The sequence below is a fragment of the Genypterus blacodes genome, unplaced genomic scaffold (assembly GCF_046128005.1).
Source record: "Genypterus blacodes isolate CSIRO-AG114 ecotype Tasmania unplaced genomic scaffold, CSIRO-AGI_Gbla_v1 ptg000040l_1, whole genome shotgun sequence".
Taxonomy (NCBI): domain Eukaryota; kingdom Metazoa; phylum Chordata; class Actinopteri; order Ophidiiformes; family Ophidiidae; genus Genypterus; species Genypterus blacodes.
Window position 1 is genome coordinate 3,251,894 of NW_027466853.1, and position 16,304 is coordinate 3,268,197.

General features: G+C 40.1%; 3 non-coding genes across 3 annotated transcripts; all 3 read right to left on the reverse strand.

The window, feature by feature from the left end:
• Window positions 1-10,802: 10,802 nt before the first annotated feature.
• LOC142999157 (5S ribosomal RNA) lies at window positions 10,803-10,921 on the reverse strand. Its single transcript, XR_012963278.1, has one exon. It is a non-coding gene; the product is annotated as a 5S ribosomal RNA (ribosomal RNA).
• Window positions 10,922-11,387: 466 nt separating this feature from the next.
• LOC142999182 (5S ribosomal RNA) lies at window positions 11,388-11,506 on the reverse strand. The gene has a single exon (XR_012963295.1). It is a non-coding gene; the product is annotated as a 5S ribosomal RNA (ribosomal RNA).
• A 245-nt stretch (window positions 11,507-11,751) lies between these two features.
• Window positions 11,752-11,870, reverse strand: LOC142999155 (5S ribosomal RNA). Its single transcript, XR_012963276.1, has one exon. It is a non-coding gene; the product is annotated as a 5S ribosomal RNA (ribosomal RNA).
• Between the last annotated feature and the right edge of the window lie 4,434 nt (window positions 11,871-16,304).

Sequence of the window (16,304 nt, forward strand, 5' to 3'; positions counted from 1 at the left end):
CCAAATTTACACACATTGATGGCATTTCTGCCTGGATGCTGCGTCTGAAATTGTAGCTCTCTATCTCCTTCCTTGTCACAGACATGGGCTTTTCAAGTTTTCTCTAGTTACAAGAATCGATGACCCGCGGGTCAACATTTTTAGAAAATTTTCAATATTCCCCAATTTGTCCCAAATTTACACAAATTGATGGCATTTCTGCCTGGATGCTGCGCCTGAAATTTCAGCTCTCTATCTCCTTCCTTGTCACAGATATGGGCTTTTCAAGTTTTCTCCAGTTTCAAAAATCGATGACCCGCGGGTCAACATTTTTAGAAAATTTTCAATATTCCCCAATTTGTCCTAAATTTACACAAATTGATAGCATTTCTGCCTGGATGCTGCGCCTGAAATTTCAGCTCTTTATCTCCTTCCTTGTCACAGATATGGGCTTTTCAAGTTTTCTCCAGTTTCAGTAATTGATGACCCTGGTCAACATTTTTAGAAAATTTTCAATATTCCCCAATTTGCCCCAAATTTACACACATTGATGGCATTTCTGCCTGGATGCGGTGCCTGAAATTTAAGCTCTCTATCTCCTTCCTTGTCACAGATATGGGCTTTTCAAGTTTTCTCCAGTTTCAAAAATCGATGACCCGGTGGTCAACTTTTTTACAAAATTTTCAATATTCCCCAATTTGCCCCAAATTTACACACATTGATGGCATTTCTGCCTGGATGCTGCGTCTGAAATTGTAGCTCTCTATCTCCTTCCTTGTCACAGACATGGGCTTTTCAAGTTTTCTCTAGTTACAAGAATCGATGACCCGCGGGTCAACATTTTTAGAAAATTTTCAATATTCCCCAATCTGCCCCAAATTTACACACATTGAAGGCATTTGTGCCTGGATGCTGCGTCTGAAATTGTAGCTCTCTATCTCCTTCCTTGTCACAGATATGGGCTTTTCAAGTTTTTTCCAGTTTCAGAAATCGATGACCCGCGGGTCAACATTTTTAGAAAATTTTCAATATTCCCCAATTTGCCCCAAATTTACACACATTGATGGCATTTCTGCCTGGATGCTGCGTCTGAAATTGTAGCTCTCTATCTCCTTCCTTGTCACAGATATGGGCTTTTCAAGTTTTCTCCAGTTTCAAAAATTGATGACCCGGGTCAACATTTTTAGAAAATTTTCAATATTCCCCAATTTGTCCCAAATTTACACAAATTGATGGCATTTCTGCCTGGATGCTGCGTCTGAAATTGTAGCTCTCTATCTCCTTCCTTGTCACAGACATGGGCTTTTCAAGTTTTCTCTAGTTACAAGAATCGATGACCCGGGGGTCAACTTTTTTAGAAAATTTTCAATATTCCCCAATTTGCCCCAAATTTACACACATTGATGGCATTTCTGCCTGGATGCTGCATCTGAAATTGTAGCTCTCTATCTCCATCCTTGTCACAGACATGGGCTTTTCAAGTTTTCTCTAGTTACAAGAATTGATGACCCGCGGGTCAACATTTTTAGAAAATTTTCAATATTCCCCAATTTGTCCTAAATTTACACAAATTGATAGCATTTCTGCCTGGATGCTGCGCCTGAAATTTCAGCTCTTTATCTCCTTCCTTGTCACAGATATGGGCTTTTCAAGTTTTCTCCAGTTTCAAAAATTGATGACCCTGGTCAACATTTTTAGAAAATTTTAAATATTCCCCAATTTGCCCCAAATTTACACACATTGATGGCATTTCTGCCTGGATGCTGCGTCTGAAATTGTAGCTCTCTATCTCCTTCCTTGTCACAGACATGGGCTTTTCAAGTTTTCTCTAGTTACAAGAATCGATGACCCGCGGGTCAACATTTTTAGAAAATTTTCAATATTCCCCAATTTGTCCTAAATTTACACAAATTGATAGCATTTCTGCCTGGATGCTGCGCCTGAAATTTCAGCTCTTTATCTCCTTCCTTGTCACAGATATGGGCTTTTCAAGTTTTCTCCAGTTTCAAAAATTGATGACCCTGGTCAACATTTTTCGAAAATTTTCAATATTCCCCAATTTGCCCCAAATTTACACACATTGATGGCATTTCTGCCTGGATGCGGTGCCTGAAATTTAAGCTCTCTATCTCCTTCCTTGTCACAGATATGGGCTTTTCAAGTTTTCTCCAGTTTCAAAAATTGATGACCCGGGTCAACTTTTTTAGAAAATTTTCAATATTCCCCAATTTGTCCCAAATTTACACACATTGATGGCATTTCTGCTTGGATGCTGTGTCTGAAATTGTAGCTCTCTATCTCCTTCCTTGTCACAGATATGGGCTTTTCAAGTTTTCTCTAGTTACAAGAATCGATGACCCGCGGGTCAACATTTTTAGAAAATTTTCAATATTCCCCAATTTGTCCCAAATTTACACAAATTGATGGGATTTCTGTCTGGATGCTGCGTCTGAAATTTTAGCTCTCTATCTCCTTCCTTGTCACAGTCATGGGCTTTTAAAGTTTTTTCCAGTTTCAGAAATCGATGACCCGCGGGTCAACATTTTTAGAAAATTTTCAATATTCCCCAATTTGCCCCAAATTTACACACATTGATGGCATTTCTGCCTGGATGCTGCGTCTGAAATTTTAGCTCTCTATCTCCTTCCTTGTCACAGATATGGGCTTTTCAAGTTTTCTCCAGTTTCAAAAATTGATGACCCGGGTCAAAATTTTTAGAAAATTTTCAATATTCCCCAATTTGTCCCAAATTTACACAAATTGATGGCATTTCTGTCTGGATGCTGCGTCTGAAATTGTAGCTCTCTATCTCCTTCCTTGTCACAGATATGGGCTTTTCGAGTTTTCTCCAGTTTCAAAAATTGATGACCCGGGTCAACATTTTTAGAAAATTTTCAATATTCCCCAATTTGCCCCAAATTTACACACATTGATGGCATTTCTGCCTGGATGCTGCGCCTGAAATTTCAGCTCTTTATCTCCTTCCTTGTCACAGATATGGGCTTTTCAAGTTTCAAAAATTGATGACCCTGATCAACATTTTTAGAAAATTTTCAATATTCCCCAATTTGCCCCAAATTTACACACATTGATGGCATTTCTGCCTGGATGCTGCGTCTAAAATTGTAGCTCTCTATCTCCATCCTTGTCACAGACATGGGCTTTTCAAGTTTTCTCTAGTTACAAGAATCGATGACCCGCGGGTCAACATTTTTAGAAAATTTTCAATATTCCCCAATTTGTCCTAAATTTACACAAATTGATAGCATTTCTGCCTGGATGCTGCGCCTGAAATTTCAGCTCTTTATCTCCTTCCTTGTCACAGATATGGGCTTTTCAAGTTTTCTCCAGTTTCAAAAATTGATGACCCTGGTCAACATTTTTAGAAAATTGTCAATATTCCCCAATTTGCCCCAAATTTACACACATTGATGGCATTTCTGCCTGGATGCGGTGCCTGAAATTTAAGCTCTCTATCTCCTTCCTTGTCACAGATATGGGCTTTTCAAGTTTTCTCCAGTTTCAAAAATTGATGACCCGGGTCAACATTTTTAGAAAATTTTCAATATTCCCCTATTTGTCCCAAATTTACACAAATTGATGGGATTTCTGTCTGGATGCTGCGTCTGAAATTTTAGCTCTCTATCTCCTTCCTTGTCACAGATATGGGCTTTTCAAGTTTTTTCCAGTTTCAGAAATGGATGACCCGCGGGTCAACATTTTTAGAAAATTTTCAATATTCCCCAATTTGCCCCAAATTTACACACATTGATGGCATTTCTGCCTGGCTGCTGCGTCTAAAATTGTAGCTCTCTATCTCCTTCCTTGTCACAGATATTGGCTTTTAAAGTTTTCTCCAGTTTCAAAAATTGATGACCCGGGTCAACATTTTTAGAAAATTTTCAATATTCCCCAATTTGCCCCAAATTTACACACATTGATGGCATTTCTGCCTGGATGCTGCGCCTGAAATTTCAGCTCTTTATCTCCTTCCTTGTCACAGATATGGGCTTTTCAAGTTTCAAAAATTGATGACCCTGATCAACATTTTTAGAAAATTTTCAATATTCCCCAATTTGCCCCAAATTTACACACATTGATGGCATTTCTGCCTGGATGCTGCGTCTAAAATTGTAGCTCTCTATCTCCATCCTTGTCACAGACATGGGCTTTTCAAGTTTTCTCTAGTTACAAGAATCGATGACCCGCGGGTCAACATTTTTAGAAAATTTTCAATATTCCCCAATTTGTCCTAAATTTACACAAATTGATAGCATTTCTGCCTGGATGCTGCGCCTGAAATTTCAGCTCTTTATCTCCTTCCTTGTCACAGATATGGGCTTTTCAAGTTTTCTCCAGTTTCAAAAATTGATGACCCTGGTCAACATTTTTAGAAAATTGTCAATATTCCCCAATTTGCCCCAAATTTACACACATTGATGGCATTTCTGCCTGGATGCGGTGCCTGAAATTTAAGCTCTCTATCTCCTTCCTTGTCACAGATATGGGCTTTTCAAGTTTTCTCCAGTTTCAAAAATTGATGACCCGGGTCAACATTTTTAGAAAATTTTCAATATTCCCCTATTTGTCCCAAATTTACACAAATTGATGGGATTTCTGTCTGGATGCTGCGTCTGAAATTTTAGCTCTCTATCTCCTTCCTTGTCACAGATATGGGCTTTTCAAGTTTTTTCCAGTTTCAGAAATGGATGACCCGCGGGTCAACATTTTTAGAAAATTTTCAATATTCCCCAATTTGCCCCAAATTTACACACATTGATGGCATTTCTGCCTGGATGCTGCGTCTGAAATTTTAGCTCTCTATCTCCTTCCTTGTCACAGATATGGGCTTTTCAAGTTTTCTCCAGTTTCAAAAATTGATGACCCGGGTCAACATTTTTAGAAAATTTTCAATATTCCCCAATTTGTCCCAAATTTACACAAATTGATGGCATTTCTGTCTGGATGCTGCGTCTGAAATTGTAGCTCTCTATCTCCTTCCTTGTCACAGATATGGGCTTTTCGAGTTTTCTCCAGTTTCAAAAATTGATGACCCGGGTCAACATTTTTAGAAAATTTTCAATATTCCCCAATTTGCCCCAAATTTACACACATTGATGGCATTTCTGCCTGGATGCTGCGTCTGAAATTGTAGCTCTCTATCTCCTTCCTTGTCACAGACATGGGCTTTTCAAGTTTTCTGTAGTTACAAGAATCGATGATCCGCGGGTCAACATTTTTAGAAAATTTTCAATATTCCCCAATTCGCCCCAAATTTACACACATTGATGGCATTTCTGCCTGGATGCTGCGCCTGAAATTTCAGCTCTCTATCTCCTTCCTTGTCACAGATATGGGCTTTTCAAGTTTTCTCCAGTTTCAAAAATTGATGACCCGGGTCAACATTTTTAGAAAATTTTCAATATTCCCCAATTTGCCCCAAAGTTACAAACATTGATGACATTTCTGCCTGGATGCTGCGCCTGAAATTTCAGCTCTCTATCTCCTTCCTTGTCACAGATATGGGCTTTTCAAGTTTTCTCCAGTTTCAAAAATTGATTACCCGGGTCAACATTTTTAGAAAATTTTCAATATTCCCCAATTTGCCCCAAATTTACACACATTGATGGCATTTGTGCCTGGATGCTGCGTCTGAAATTGTAGCTCTCTATCTCCTTCCTTGTCACAGACATGGGCTTTTCAAGTTTTCTCTAGTTACAAGAATCGATGACCCGGGGGTCAACATTTTTAGAAAATTTTCAATATTCCCCAATTTGTCCCAAATTTACACAAATTGATGGGATTTCTGTCTGGATGCTGCGTCTGAAATTTTAGCTCTCTATCTCCTTCCTTGTCACAGATATGGGCTTTTCAAGTTTTCTCTAGTTTCAAGAATCGATGACCCGCGGGTCAACATTTTTTGAAAATTTTCAATATTCCCCAATTTGCCCTAAATTTACACACATTGATGGCATTTCTGCCTGGATGCTGCGCCTGAAATTTCAGCTCTCTATCTCCTTCCTTGTCACAGATATGGGCTTTTCAAGTTTTCTCCTCTTTCAAAAATTGATTACCCGGGTCAACATTTTTAGAAAATTTTCAATATTCCCCAATCTGCCCCAAATTTACACACATTGATGGCATTTGTGCCTGGATGCTGCGTCTGAAATTTTAGCTCTCTATCTCCTTCCTTGTCACAGATATGGGCTTTTCAAGTTTTTTCCAGTTTCAGAAATCGATGACCCGCGGGTCAACATTTTTAGAAAATTTTCAATATTCCCCAATTTGCCCCAAATTTACACACATTGATGGCATTTCTGCCTGGATGCTGCGTCTAAAATTGTAGCTCTCTATCTCCTTCCTTGTCACAGATATTGGCTTTTAAAGTTTTCTCCAGTTTCAAAAATTGATGACCCGGGTCAACATTTTTAGAAAATTTTCAATATTCCCCAATTTGCCCCAAATTTACACACATTGATGGCATTTCTGCCTGGATGCTGCGTCTGAAATTTTAGCTCTCTATCTCCTTCCTTGTCACAGATATGGGCTTTTCAAGTTTTCTCCAGTTTCAAAAATTGATGACTCGGGTCAACATTTTTAGAAAATTTTCAATATTCCCCAATTTGTCCCAAATTTACACAAATTGATGGCATTTCTGTCTGGATGCTGCGTCTGAAATTTTAGCTCTCTATCTCCTTCCTTGTCACAGATATGGGCTTTTCGAGTTTTCTCCTGTTTCAAAAATTGATTACCCGGGTCAACATTTTTAGAAAATTTTCAATATTCCCCAATCTGCCCCAAATTTACACACATTGATGGCATTTGTGCCTGGATGCTGCGTCTGAAATTGTAGCTCTCTATCTCCTTCCTTGTCACAGACATGGGCTTTTCAAGTTTTCTCTAGTTACAAGAATCGATGACCCGCGGGTCAACATTTTTAGAAAATTTTCAATATTCCCCAATTTGTCCCAAATTTACACAAATTGATGGGATATCTGTCTGGATGCTGCGTCTGAAATTTTAGCTCTCTATCTCCTTCCTTGTCACAGATATGGGCTTTTCAAGTTTTCTCTAGTTTCAAGAATCGATGACCCGCGGGTCAACATTTTTAGAAAATTTTCAATATTCCCCAATTTGTCCCAAATTTACACACATTGATGGCATTTCTGTCTGGATGCTGCGTCTGAAATTTTAGCTCTCTATCTCCTTCCTTGTCACAGATATGGGCTTTTCAAGTTTTCTCTAGTTTCAAGAATCGATGACCCGCGGGTCAACATTTTTAGAAAATTTTCAATATTCCCCAATTTGTCCCAAATTTACACACATTGATGGCATTTCTGTCTGGATGCTGCGTCTGAAATTTTAGCTCTCTATCTCCTTCCTTGTCACAGATATGGGCTTTTCAAGTTTTTTCCAGTTTCAGAAATCGATGACCCGCGGGTCAACATTTTTAGAAAATTTTCTATATTCCCCAATTTGCCCCAAATTTACACACATTGATGGCATTTCTGCCTGGATGCTGCGTCTAAAATTGTAGCTCTCTATCTCCTTCCTTGTCACAGATATTGGCTTTTAAAGTTTTCTCCAGTTTCAAAAATTGATGACCCGGGTCAACATTTTTAGAAAATTTTCAATATTCCCCAATTTGCCCCAAATTTACACACATTGATGGCATTTCTGCCTGGATGCTGCGTTTGAAATTTTAGCTCTCTATCTCCTTCCTTGTCACAGATATGGGCTTTTCAAGTTTTCTCCAGTTTCAAAAATTGATGACTCGGGTCAACATTTTTAGAAAATTTTCAATATTCCCCAATTTGTCCCAAATTTACACAAATTGATGGCATTTCTGTCTGGATGCTGCGTCTGAAATTTTAGCTCTCTATCTCCTTCCTTGTCACAGATATGGGCTTTTCGAGTTTTCTCCAGTTTCAAAAATTGATGACCCGGGTCAACATTTTTAGAAAATTTTCAATATTCCCCAATTTGCCCCAAATTTACACACATTGATGGCATTTCTGCCTGGATGCTGCGTCTGAAATTTTAGCTCTCTATCTCCTTCCTTGTCACAGACATGGGCTTTTCAAGTTTTCTCTAGTTACAAGAATCGATGACCCGCGGGTCAACATTTTTAGAAAATTTTCAATATTCCCCAATTTGCCCCAAATTTACACACATTGATGGCTTTTCTGCCTGGATGCTGCGCCTGAAATTTCAGCTCTCTATCTCCTTCCTTGTCACAGATATGGGCTTTTCAAGTTTTCTCCAGTTTCAAAAATTGATGACCCGGGTCAACATTTTTAGAAAATTTTCAATATTCCCCAATTTGCCCCAAAGTTACAAACATTGATGGCTTTTCTGCCTGGATGCTGCGCCTGAAATTTCAGCTCTCTATCTCCTTCCTTGTCACAGATATGGGCTTTTCAAGTTTTCTCCAGTTTCAAAAATTGATGACTCGGGTCAACATTTTTAGAAAATTTTCAATATTCCCCAATTTGTCCCAAATTTACACAAATTGATGGCATTTCTGTCTGGATGCTGCGTCTGAAATTTTAGCTCTCTATCTCCTTCCTTGTCACAGATATGGGCTTTTCGAGTTTTCTCCTGTTTCAAAAATTGATTACCCGGGTCAACATTTTTAGAAAATTTTCAATATTCCCCAATTTGCCCCAAATTTACACACATTGATGGCATTTGTGCCTGGATGCTGCGTCTGAAATTGTAGCTCTCTATCTCCTTCCTTGTCACAGACATGGGCTTTTCAAGTTTTCTCTAGTTACAAGAATCGATGACCCGCGGGTCAACATTTTTAGAAAATTTTCAATATTCCCCAATTTGTCCCAAATTTACACAAATTGATGGGATATCTGTCTGGATGCTGCGTCTGAAATTTTAGCTCTCTATCTCCTTCCTTGTCACAGATATGGGCTTTTCAAGTTTTCTCTAGTTTCAAGAATCGATGACCCGCAGGTCAACATTTTTAGAAAATTTTCAATATTCCCCAATTTGTCCCAAATTTACACACATTGATGGCATTTCTGTCTGGATGCTGCGTCTGAAATTTTAGCTCTCTATCTCCTTCCTTGTCACAGATATGGGCTTTTCAAGTTTTTTCCAGTTTCAGAAATCGATGACCCGCGGGTCAACATTTTTAGAAAATTTTCAATATTCCCCAATTTGCCCCAAATTTACACACATTGATGGCATTTCTGCCTGGATGCTGCGTCTAAAATTGTAGCTCTCTATCTCCTTCCTTGTCACAGATATTGGCTTTTAAAGTTTTCTCCAGTTTCAAAAATTGATGACCCGGGTCAACATTTTTAGAAAATTTTCAATATTCCCCAATTTGCCCCAAATTTACACACATTGATGGCATTTCTGCCTGGATGCTGCGTCTGAAATTGTAGCTCTCTATCTCCTTCCTTGTCACAGATATGGGCTTTTCAAGTTTTCTCCAGTTTCAAAAATTGATGACTCGGGTCAACATTTTTAGAAAATTTTCAATATTCCCCAATTTGTCCCAAATTTACACAAATTGATGGCATTTCTGTCTGGATGCTGCGTCTGAAATTTTAGCTCTCTATCTCCTTCCTTGTCACAGATATGGGCTTTTCGAGTTTTCTCCAGTTTCAAAAATTGATGACCCGGGTCAACATTTTTAGAAAATTTTCAATATTCCCCAATTTGCCCCAAATTTACACACATTGATGGCATTTCTGCCTGGATGCTGCGTCTGAAATTTTAGCTCTCTATCTCCTTCCTTGTCACAGACATGGGCTTTTCAAGTTTTCTCTAGTTACAAGAATCGATGACCCGCGGGTCAACATTTTTAGAAAATTTTCAATATTCCCCAATTTGCCCCAAATTTACACACATTGATGGCTTTTCTGCCTGGATGCTGCGCCTGAAATTTCAGCTCTCTATCTCCTTCCTTGTCACAGATATGGGCTTTTCAAGTTTTCTCCAGTTTCAAAAATTGATGAGCCGGGTCAACATTTTTAGAAAATTTTCAATATTCCCCAATTTGCCCCAAAGTTACAAACATTGATGGCTTTTCTGCCTGGATGCTGCGCCTGAAATTTCAGCTCTCTATCTCCTTCCTTGTCACAGATATGGGCTTTTCAAGTTTTCTCCAGTTTCAAAAATTGATGACCCGGGTCAACATTTTTAGAAAATTTTCAATATTCCCCAATTTGCCCCAAAGTTACAAACATTGATGGCATTTCTGCCTGGATGCTGCGCCTGAAATTTCAGCTCTCTATCTCCTTCCTTGTCACAGATATGGGCTTTTCAAGTTTTCTCCAGTTTCAAAAATTGATGACCCGGGTCAACATTTTTAGAAAATTTGCAATATTCCCCAATTTGCCCCAAGTTTACACACATTGATGGCATTTCTGCCTGGATGCTGCGCCTGAAATTTCAGCTCTCTATCTCCTTCCTTGTCACAGATATGGGCTTTTCAAGTTTTCTCCAGTTTCAAAAATTGATGACCCGGGTCAACATTTTTAGAAAATTTTCAATATTCCCCAATTTGCCCCAAGTTTACACACATTGATGGCATTTCTGCCTGGATGCTGCGCACTTTCATCATCATCATCATCATCATCATCATCATCGTCACACAGTGGCTCGTGTACTTCACTCCTCATGTGCATTCAATCATCTCATATTATGCCCATGTGCAATACTCATTTTCTGAATGTATGCTTTCTTATAAGATAAGATAAGATACAACTTTATTCTCCCGAGGGACATTGGGTGTTGACACAGGGAGTGAAACATGAGGGAGGAGGACCAGGTGAGGCCTGCTGCTCAGAGGGCCAAAATGCTTACTGCACCGGGTATTCCAAGGCGGTCTCCCATCCAAGTACTAACCTGGCCCGACACTGCTTAGCTTCCGAGATCAGACGAGATCGGGCGTGTTCAGAGTGGTATGGCCGTAAACGAGGAAAGCAGCCACTCAGAGGCTCTTTATAGGTGAGACAGACCCAGTTCAAGTCACCGTGTACACATGACTACACTCAAGTTCATATATATCACAATTTACATGATGCCTTCACCAGAAACACACATTTCTGGATAATGAAGTCTTACCTAAAGAAACTGGTAATCATCACATAGAACATACAGAGGGACCACTTACATCACTGACGCTCACTTTCATCATCATCATCATCATCATCATCATCATCATCATCATCGTCACACAGTGGCTCGTGTACTTCACTTCTCATGTGCATTCAATCTTCTCATATTATGCCCATGTGCAATACTCATTTTCTGAATGTATGCTTTCATATAAGATAAGATAAGATAGAACTTTATTCTCCCGAGGGAACTTGCGTGTTCACAGAGGGAGTTAAACATGAGGGAGGAGGACCAGGTGAGGCCTGCTGCTCAGAGGGCCAAAATGCTTACGGCACCGGGTATTCCTAGGCGGTCTCCCATCCAAGTACTAACCTGGCCCGACGCTGCTTAGCTTCCGAGATCAGACGAGATCAGGCGTGTTCAGAGTGGTATGGCCGTAAACGAGGAGAGCAGCCACACAGAGGCTCTTTATAGGTGAGACAGACCCAGTTCAAGTCACCGTGTACGCATGACTACACTCAAGTTCATGTATATCACAGTTTACATGATGCCTTCATCAGAAGAACACTAACATTTCAGATAAGATAAGATACAACTTTATTCTCCCTAGGGAAATTGCGTGTTGACAGAGGGAGTGAAACATGAGGGAGGAAGACCAGGTGAGGCCTGCTGCTCAGAGGGCCAAAATGCTTACGGCACCGGGTATTCCCAGGAGGTCTCCCATTCAAGCACTAACCTGGCCCGACGCTGCTTAGCTTCCGAGATCAGACGAGATCGGGCGTGTTCAGAGTGGTATGGCCGTAAACGAGGACAGCAGCCACACAGAGGCTCTTCATAGGTGAGACAGACCCAGTTCAAGTCACCGTGTACACATGACTACACTCAAGTTCATGTATATCACAATTTACATGATGCCTTCATCAGAAACACACATTTCTGGATAATGAAGTCTTACCTAATGAAACTGATAATCATCACATAGAACATAAAGAGGGACCACTAACATCTCTGACGCTCACTTTCATCATCATCATCATCGTCACACAGTGGCTCGTGTACTTCACTTCTCATGTGCATTCAATCTTCTCATATTATGCCCATGTGCAATACTCATTTTCTGAATGTATGCTTTCATATAAGATAAGATAAGATACAACTTTATTCTCCCGAGGGAACTTGCATGTTCACAGAGTGAGTGAAACATGAGGGAGGAGGACCAGGTGAGGCCTGCTGCTCACAGGGCCAAAATGCTTACGGCACCGGTTATTCCTAGGCGGTCTGCCATCCAAGTACTAACCTGGCCCGACGCTGCTTAGCTTCTGAGATCAGACGAGATCGGGCGTGTTTTTTTTTTTTCTCTTTTATTATCAAAAAATAAATATTTTTACAAATACATTTTACACAAGTAAATACAAGTCATTTCAAATCAAATCAAATTATTTCCAACAATCCATAACACCATTCATCACATCTTTTTTTTTTCTTTTTTTTTTTTTTTCCTTCACCCATCACCCCTCACCCTTGACCTATTGACATTTGCACCCCACCCTGATTTCCACACACAAATAGACAGTTATCTTCCAGCACCTTTTGTTTGAAATCTTGTCCCCACCATCCCACAGCAGACTCACATTCCTTTTCATAAAGTTACAGAAAAATCTCCAGATGTTCACTTTTTTGTCCTCGAAATGTGAATAGTTTCTCCGAAGTCTGATGACATGTTTGGCATAACTCAGAATGTAATTGATAAGCCATTTGTTCACCCCTGCTTTCCTTTCCTTATACCCAAATAGAAAAAACCTCTCCCATTTTTCCTTTTCCGTGATTGTGACTCTACATTTTTGAAAGCATTGGTCCAGCTTCTCAAAAAACACTTTTAACTCCTTACATTCAAAAATAAAGTGCCTAAATGTCTCCACTTCCACCTCACATATATCACAAACCTTGCTGTTGAGTCTATTTATCTGGTTTAGCACCAAATTGACAAATATTCTATTGTGTCTGAGCCTGAAATTTGTATCAAAGCACTCTGATGAAATGAACTTCACATTTAGATCTGACCAAATGTGCTCCCTCTTAAGCCCATGGAACTGCCTTAGCCATACTTCCTCAGCTGCCGCTTTCTTCTTTTCCTTTCCCAAAAACACTCTATATAGTATCTTGGAGTTAACTGATCGTATGTCATGCTCTTTCCCTCCTTGGATGAGGGAGAAACTGACCAACTCCAGAGCCTTCTCTGCCCTCCTCCCCTTCACCAGCGCCACCCAGCTACGAGGTAACCCCTCTAAAATTCTCTGGCATAGTCTTTTGATCTCTATTGGTCTCACTTTCCTTAATCTTCCCCTGACCTCCTGGATTACTTCCTCCTGCAGAAATCCACCACCTCTTTGGATAAAGTGCTTCACCTGATTTAAACCTAGTTCCTCCAAGTACCTCCCTGAAAATACCTTCCCCTGACACCTTATTGCCGGATTTCTGAAAACTGGTTGGTGTAACACCTGCTCCGCAGTCTCACATCTAAACTTTAAATCCCCCAGTAAAATATTCCACGCTTCAAGTATTTCCCCTGTAAATGCATTAACCTGTGCTCCTTCCCTTTGCTCCGTTTCCCTACATAGATTAAACACTCCTCTATTATCCCACCCCTGTAGGCAAGAGTCGAGGCACTTCTGCCACGCGTAAATCTTTGCGTTTCCCCTAAATTTCCCTAACAGTCGAATCCGTGCACTAAGCTTTTTACTTTTCAGGTCCACCAATTTCAAACCGCCCTCCTTCTGCCCATTGATGAGCACCTTCCTGGCTATCAAATGCTGTTTTTTATTCCAGGTGAAAGCACTCATCATGTCATTCAGCTTTCCTATTACCCTGTCCGGCTTTTCACAGACTCTTAGCGCATACTGACACTTGGACAGGAGGAGGGCGTTAGTTACTATCACTTTACCCCTTAGATTCAATTTCCTCCCGGACCAGAAATCCAATCGCATTTTGATTTTTCCCTCTATTTCACCCCACGTTTGTTTTGTTGCTGCATCTCGATTCTTACCTACGTATACACCCAAAACCTTCACCATTTCATTTCTCTTTACAAAATTCCATTTATTTACACAATCGAAACCATCACCAAAGCCAATTAGCTCGGTTTTTTCCCCATTGATTTTGGCCCCAGATGCCCTCTCATAGCACTCTACATGCTGCAGCACCCTGTCTACACTCCTCTCATCCCTAACCGTAATACTTATGTCATCTGCGTACTGGTAGATTTTCGTGTCCGTTTTATCTTCCATTTCAATCCCCAAAATCCCTGGGTCCCTCCTAATGAGGGCAGACAAGGGTTCTGCCGCTATGGAGTATAACATAGCTGAAAGCGGGCATCCTTGCCTGATTGACCTCTCCAGAGCGAAGCTCTCAGTTAACCTCCCGTTTATTTTCACCCTACTGATGGCATTCCTATATATTAACCTAATCCATTTAGTGAAACCTTCCCCGAAACCCATCTTTTCCAGTGTTTTAAACAAAAAATCATGATCCACCCTATCAAACGCCTTCTCTAAATCAACCCCTATGTACAGCCCTCCCTTCTGATTCATTTTGTCAAAGATGTCCTGGATCGATAAGATGATGTCACTAATGACTCTCCCTACCACACCATAACACTGACAGGGATTCACCACTGTGCCTATCACCTCCTTCAATCTGTTTGCCAGGATTTTAGCCAGTATTTTATAATCTGTATTTAGCAGACTAATTGGCCTATAATTCCCCAAATCACCTTTGTCACCCTTATTCTTATACACCACTCGGATTAGCCCCGTGAAGAAGTCCCCAGATGCTTTCCCCTCCCGCTCCATGCATTGAAAGATTCTCAGGAGAATTGGCTTCATCACCTGTTTAAAGGTGATGTAAAATTCCCCCGATAACCCATCCAGCCCTGGACTTTTGTTCTTATTCAAACCATTTATTGCCCTTTCCAATTCTTCCTCTGTTATGTTTTTATCACAGTCTGCTCTGTCATCTTCCCCTAATTTTTTTTCTATCCCTTCAAAAACACTGTGGTCTGTAGAGTTTACCTCCATCTTTGAAAAAAGTGTTTTAAAATGTTTATGAGCCACCTCCAGCATTTCCTCTGTCTTCTCCATTGTCTTACCCTCTTCATTTTTCAGGTTTTGCAGATGAGCTTTCTTTTGCTGTCTTTTTTCAAGCCCTAAAAAGAAACTTGTATTCTTTTCCCCTTCTAAAATATCCTTCATCCTCGATCTGATAGCTGCCCCTCTGCTCCGTTTCTTCTCAAGCTCATCTAATTGTTTTCTCAGCATGAGATATTTTAGATTGTTGAAGTTTTCCTCTGCAATCGACCTTTCCAGCTCTTTATTAATCTGGTCTCTTAAACTATACTCAGTTCTTCTTTCCTTCTCCATTTTATTTTTACAATAGTTTATTGTCACTTTTTTGATGTGCAATTTCACCTCCTCCCACCACTCCCCCATATTTATACAACCCTCACCCTGCAGTTCTCTTTTTCTTTCTTTCAGTAGATTTTCAACTTTCTCCCTATATTTTCCATCCAGCAAAACACTGTTATTTAAACACCATAACCCTCCACCTTTGTGCTCTTTCTCCCCCAGCTCCACCCATAACCTTGCATGATCGCTAAACCCTGTGAACTCATACCAGCATTTTGAAAAAAAATTTTCCAGCCCAGATGCTAATAGACATAAGTCAATCCTGGACTGTTTAAGTTTCCCCAGAACCGTCTGTCGTCTGGAAAAGCCCCTTTCTCCCATATTGCACACCCTCCACAGATCTACCAGGTTGAAATAGTCAAAAAGCTCATTTAGCGATTTCCTACTTATATCACTTTTGTATGTATTGTTGCTTGATATATCCAATCTCGTAAGTGCACAGTTAAAATCCCCCACTACACAAATGTTCCCTCCCAAATGCGGTTTTAGTTGATCAAAGAAAATTCCACGCTTCTTGTCCTCATTCGGTGCATAAATATTCAAAAGTTTGTAAAGCACATTCCTGTAAATAAATTCAATACCGATCACCCTTCCCTCATCATCCTTCACTATTTCCTTAACATTTTTGATCTTATCTCCTTTAGCAAAAATAGCGACTCCGGCTCGTCCATTTACACCGTTGTTTGCCCACACTTTTCCAGCCCATGTATCCCTCAGATAGCTTCTCCACTCCCTTGTCCACTTAGTCTCTTGTACACAGAGGATGTCAAAAGTATCCAC